We start from the raw sequence: 6,264 nt of genomic DNA, 5'->3' as shown, positions 1-6,264 counted from the left end.
TAGGCATTTGTACAATCTTGTTGTACAATCTAAGCCCAAAACTTGTCTTAGGACTCCGAGGTAGTTGTTTGTTACGACTTAAATCCTCACATCTTCAAGGTTATTTGTGCTGATTGCTTCACACAAATGTAAATCCTAATAAATAAAAATTGCAGGATGAAACATCTAAATGATTTCTCCTAAATTAAAGCCAAATAATAGGACAGCTTGGGAAGTCACCGAAGTTACCCTTCGGATCTGTGACATCCTTTGGTGTTTCCTCCTTTAGACTCCAAAACAAAATGTTCCAAATTTGAACCAATCCCCTTTACACTTCTTAGTCCGATATCTTTGAAATGTCCTTACCATTTGAACTCCTTGAAGATAATTTTTCTTGACTTTTATCGAGAGTATTCTTAGGTAACTTTTGTTACCTAAGATGTAATTAACTATAGGGGCTTGCCCTTATAGGAAGCTTTTTTCGAACCCCGCATAATATAAATCGTATTTAATTTCTTATATTAAATAAGGGAACTTGTCGGCCAATACATTAGTTTCGCAGACCAAACGGATGTCATAACTTTCTTTAGTTTATTTGATCAAGCCTCACCTTCAATTCTTGTGTTCATCCTTCGGGATAGATACAAGATTTGAGGTAAAGCGCTCTTTCATCTAAACTATGAAAATTATGAGGTCAGTTTGACTTCATTTTTTTCAAAAATAAAAACGTCCTTCCGAAGCGGGCAACGGGATTTCAATTCCGATGACCGACAGCTTCTTATGAGCAAACCCCACACCAAAAATAGTGCCGACAGGCACAATTTAAGGGATTCATCTTGAGATTATATTATCATAATCGTTCGAACACGATCATCGAATCATACAAATGGTCTATTTTCTATTTGATTTTGATGACCAATTCATCCACGTAGCATTCCACTTGGTTGTGAATGAGGTCATCAAAGATCTTCATTATCGCTCTTTAATACATTGCCCCGACTTTCTTCAATCCTAATGACATTACTGTGTAGCAAAAAATTTTGATCGGCGTTCTGAATGCTGTAAGTGTTGCATCTTCTGGAGCCATCTTGATTTGGTTATATATTGATGATCCATCCATAAAAGAGGAAATCTCATATGTCGATGTGATGTCCACCACTAATTATGGTGTCGGTAGTAGAAACTCATCTTTTGAACATGCTTTATTTAAATCCCTGAAGTCGACACATACACGTATTTGTTTATTTTTCTTCTTAACTGGTACATATTGGCTAACCATGTGGGGTATTGTTCTTCTCTTATAAAGTTATCATCTATTAACTTTTTCACCTCAATAATGATTTGTTTCTCTATCTCGAGGTGCATTCTTCTGGGAGCCTGTTTTACAGGGGTCATATCTTTGTCCACCCTTAGTTTATGAATTGCAACTTCTGCTGACAACCTTAACATTTCATCATAGCTCCATGCAAAGCAATCCTTAAATTATGACAATACCTTTATCAATTCTGTGGATTCTTCCTCATTGAGTAGAGAACTTATAAACGTGGGTCAGGGCTGCTCCACAGTCCCAAGGTTGATTTCATTCAATTCATCCACTGTCAAATTAATCTCTTCTTCAAATTCTAGTGGAGAATCATCTATCAACTAATTTTCAAATTCATTTTCTATATATAGGAAATCCTCTTCCAATCTGCTAGTAAAAACCATGCAAAATTCTAATTCTTTGACTAATCCTACAGTACCAAATCTGATCCTTCTTTCGAATTAGGAGTTCGACTCTTAACATTCCATAATTTCTCAAAAGGTTGTAGCTTATCTTTTGGCAATTTATTTGGCACATATCCCTGTTGAGTTAACTTTTGTACACAAGGAGAAAAGTAACCAAAAGGTAATTCCATTAATTCATTAGAATCCTCTTCTAAATCTACATGATTTTTAGAATTAGTTGAAGGGGAAGCACAGTAAAACTTGATCGATTTTGAACCAACGCTAAGGACTTCCTTGGCCTCTAGACTCTCAACCTTTTGAGGGTGGAATGCAGTTAGGGTCATGGCATTTACACAATGGTTGATCCAATCGTACATTGACTCATATTCGCTCTTCTCCACATATTTCAGGGAAATCTCGTACTGAGGTTTCTTCTGTTTTATCATCATCATTTCTTCTTCAGAACTTTATTCATCAGATTTTTTTCCATGTCGATGTTGATGGTTGGCCTAGTCCATTCAACAAACGTGTTGGTTCTTCCTCGTCCACATCCCTGGCCTTGATCTCAGTTGTATGGGCTAAGAGAACCTCTACGAGCTCATTGTGAAGGAATGGTAGTAGATCACTGAACCAGAGTTGAATGGCCTCTTCTTTGTGATTCTTCTAAATCATCTACTACATTTGTTGCAATTTAACGGGAAAAGACATTTTTCTTTAGAGGTGCGTAGTAAGCGACGTCTTTGTGAATACCCACTTCATGAACTGAGAATGGTTGTAAATCCCCTTTGATACAATATTCTTGTCCTTCTTTAAAGTAATTGATGCACTGGTGTAAAGATGATGGAACCATACTATGCTCATGAATCCATGGTCGTCCAAGTAAAGCATTGAAAGAGGTCTCTACATCAGTGATATGGAATTTTGTGCTTGTTACTAGTTCTTTGACTTTCATTAACAGTGTAATCAATCCAAGGGCTCTTTCTCCCTTTTGGTTAAATCCTCTTAACATCTTTTTATCGATTGTAAGCTCATGAGCCTCAATATCTAAGTATGATAACGTTTGTAGACTCATTAAGTTAAGTGACGCTCCCGGATCTTCCAAAACTCTGGATAATATAAATCTATCGATATTCACAGAGATGTAGAGCAGTCAGTTATGGTTGATATTTTCGAGCAACAAGTCTTCATCTGTAAAGGTTATCCCAGGTTGTCCTTTTAATGAGCAAACTTCATCCGAGGATGTGTTTGACAACTGGGCTAAGCAAATCTCAAGGTCAAGCAAGACTGTAACCAAAGACTCTCTCATCTCCTTTGACAAGATTAGAGTGTCGTAGATGCTTAGTTTGGTTGGCAACGTTTGGTTGGCAACCTCCTAAGATTCCTAAGATGAGCTAGCATGTTGTAATGCACTTTATATAACCCTTCAATCCTTACTTGGTTATGTGGTTCTTCCAGTGGTGGAGGAGGAGGTAGTTCTTCTTGAGCTACTATTTATTTTCCTTTATCCACTGGAGTTGTTCTTGAGGGTAATACTTTTCCACTTCTTAGATTTATTTCTGTGATTTCTTCTTCTTCTTGAGATGCTATGGAAAAAATTTATGGTGTTCTTTTTTCTTCATCAGAAAGATCCAAATTGATGGTGAATGGTGTACAATGATACTAGGGGACTGGCTCCTCACTCCTAGCGCTATCGTAATCGGTGTTGTTGATATCTTCATCATTCTCGTTAACGAGTTCATCAGACTTAAGTATGATTTGAGGATCATTTCAAGAATTGAGATCGGAGTTAGATCAATATAAATCAGTTATGTTATCACTAGAAATAGTTAGAACGTAGCTGAAATCATATTCATTATATTGATAATACTTCAGTGGGGTAAGAAGATAATCATACATGGTTAAGGGTTCAAGGATCTTCTTCCCTGAATTCGAGACAATCAATCTAATAGAGGAAGCCCCCATCCTACCCCCCATGCTATAACTCTTCGTGACGTCGTTCTTCTCTTTCTCTGGTTGCGCCAATTTCTCTGGTGAAATCTATAACTTGGGCTGGACAGACCGTAGACTCTGAACGGCTGCCTATATCGAAGCGGTCTGAATTGGATGACTTGTTTCAAACTATGCTCCATCCATCTTTCTCTGAATAGGGATCTATCAAAGTGATTGGCTCAGCCGAGATCATATTTACAGGACATTTTTTATTTTCTTATAAATATTCATTCGGGATAGTTATATTTCCTTCTTTAAAATTCCTCTAGAGCCCATCCTTGAAAATAAAACAGTCTTCTATTGTATGTCCAAACATCTGGTGGTAGGGGCAGAAGTTGGGATAGTCAGTCTTGTCAGCTTCTTCCAGCTTCTTTAGTTGGGGTAATCTGAATTATAGTTTCTTCATTAATTTTCTAAACATCTTTGGCATAACATCATCTTTGAAAGAATACACTCTCTTCTTTCATTCTAAAAAATTCATACCCAATCTACTCTCTGGCCAGTGTGATCCTCCTTGGTGTGACTGTTGGCTAAACTGGTCATACTATTGTGTTTGTTGTTGTTGAATATGTTGTGATGATGGCTGAAAACTCTGATGAAAATGTTCTGCCTGAATCTTTATCAGCTATTTTCCTTTATCGACTGTTGCTACCACTCTGAACTTCTTCTTAAATATTTTGGTTATTCTGGACCTTTCTGACTTCTCTTGGGAATCCATATGTTTAACTTCCTCTTGTAGACTGCTAGCTTTTCTTAGCAGCTTCCCAAAGGACTTGATGGTGAGTCCCTTAAGCATGAAAGCTACTGGCCCATTGATGCTTTTAAGTAAAATCTCAATTGTATGATGTTCCTGTAGCTGAGGCTCACATTTCATGCTTAAGTTTCTCCACTTCAAGATATAGTCTACTAAAGTCTCGTTAGGCTTCCATCTTTCTACTACGAGATCTCTGATAGAAACATGATGTTGTGCTCCAGCAAACCTCTTCACAAAAAACTGTTCTAATTCGGCAAATTTCTTGATTGAACCATTAGGCAGCTCGACATACCAATCAAATGTGATCCCTGACAGGCGGCTGACAAACTGGCAAAAAAGTAAAGCTTCATTACCTCCGGTGTTGCCACAGCTGGCTCAGAAATGTGCTACATGATGTCTGGGATTTTCGATCCCATCAAATGTCATAAAGTTTGGTGAGGGTACGACATCGAACTAAGGTCTACCCTTTAAAATCAACGCACCACCCTTAGATTGGGCTAAGGTCTCCCACACTTATTGTTTGACCAGCTATTTCATATCCTTCTCTAGTATTACACTTGATGAGGAATCCTTCTTTTTTTGGTCATCTCTATTGGCAGAGTCAAATTCTTTCCTTTCATCGGTAATATGAACTATTTAAGGTTGGTTGACCCTTAGAGAATCTAACTACCGTGATTGAGATTGTCCATGAACTGTAGCCATGGTATCCATGGTGGCGGCCATCTCCTCCATTCTCTTTTCCATTTGATCATTTTGTTCATCTCTTAGCAGAACAACCCTGCGCAAATCATCCACGGCGATCCCTTCAACAAGAGGTTGGATATCGCTTGCAGATGTGGTAGCTCTAGTCTCGATGACATGAATAGTCACTCTATGCTCTTCGGCTAACTCAAAAATCTTCATCATCATCAATGGCCACTCTATGCTCTTCGGTTAACTCAAAAATCTCAGCCTTGAGCTTTTCAACTTTCTCTTCAATTATAGCTTCCTAGATCATCTTGGGTTTTGGAGGAATTTCCTGAACATCCTCTACTTGTTCATCAAACTCAGTATATATAGCTGCAACAATGTCTGATACTTCAGACCTTTGCTTCATTCCACATTCCTGCCCTACGGGCTCATTGAACAATTTTGGTATGATAACCTTGGGTATCCATACCTTCTTCTTTGATGGTGATGACTTCAGACAAGGTGTCTCAACAGAGGCATCGGCATGTCGAAGAAAGGCGTGCTCCTCGTGGTGCAGACCAAATATAGTACCAGATGACTTCTTTACTTGATCATTCTTTGGGACACCCTTACAAGCAACAATTGACGGTATCCTCAGACCTAAATGTGACTTGGTCGGTGACCACGACTTTATATATGCTTAAAAATATAAGATAAATATGGACGTAATAAATATTAAATAATTATAAAGTCACACTTATCAACGCAAGTATACGTATCGCACAAGTAATATAGGGCTCTAATGGAGTCCTAGATATCGATCCCACAGGGAGTAAGTTTAGAACTACGAACTAAGATTTTAGAAAAGCAATACTTTAATCACAACAATGAAGTTCAATTCGCTTATCTGTCACTAATAGGCAATTGAAATAAATATGTAATTTTAATAACTATTAAATAGCTAATGATACTAATGAATGTTTAATTGTGATATTCAATATATAAGAAAGCATCCTTCTCCTTGTCAAGAAATTATAGTGAATAGATAAAGTGAATCAGTTCAAATTATATTATGCCAAATAGGAGCATACCTATTCTTTATCCTTTGGTCCAGGCATAAAGAACATTGACTAATCCTATGCTTGTTTACTGAATCTGCGGCTAGG

The sequence above is a fragment of the Phalaenopsis equestris genome, unplaced genomic scaffold (assembly GCF_001263595.1).
Source record: "Phalaenopsis equestris unplaced genomic scaffold, ASM126359v1 Scaffold000650, whole genome shotgun sequence".
Classification (NCBI taxonomy): domain Eukaryota; kingdom Viridiplantae; phylum Streptophyta; class Magnoliopsida; order Asparagales; family Orchidaceae; genus Phalaenopsis; species Phalaenopsis equestris.
The sequence above is the reverse complement of the archived record's forward strand: the minus strand, read 5'-3'. Positions refer to the sequence as shown.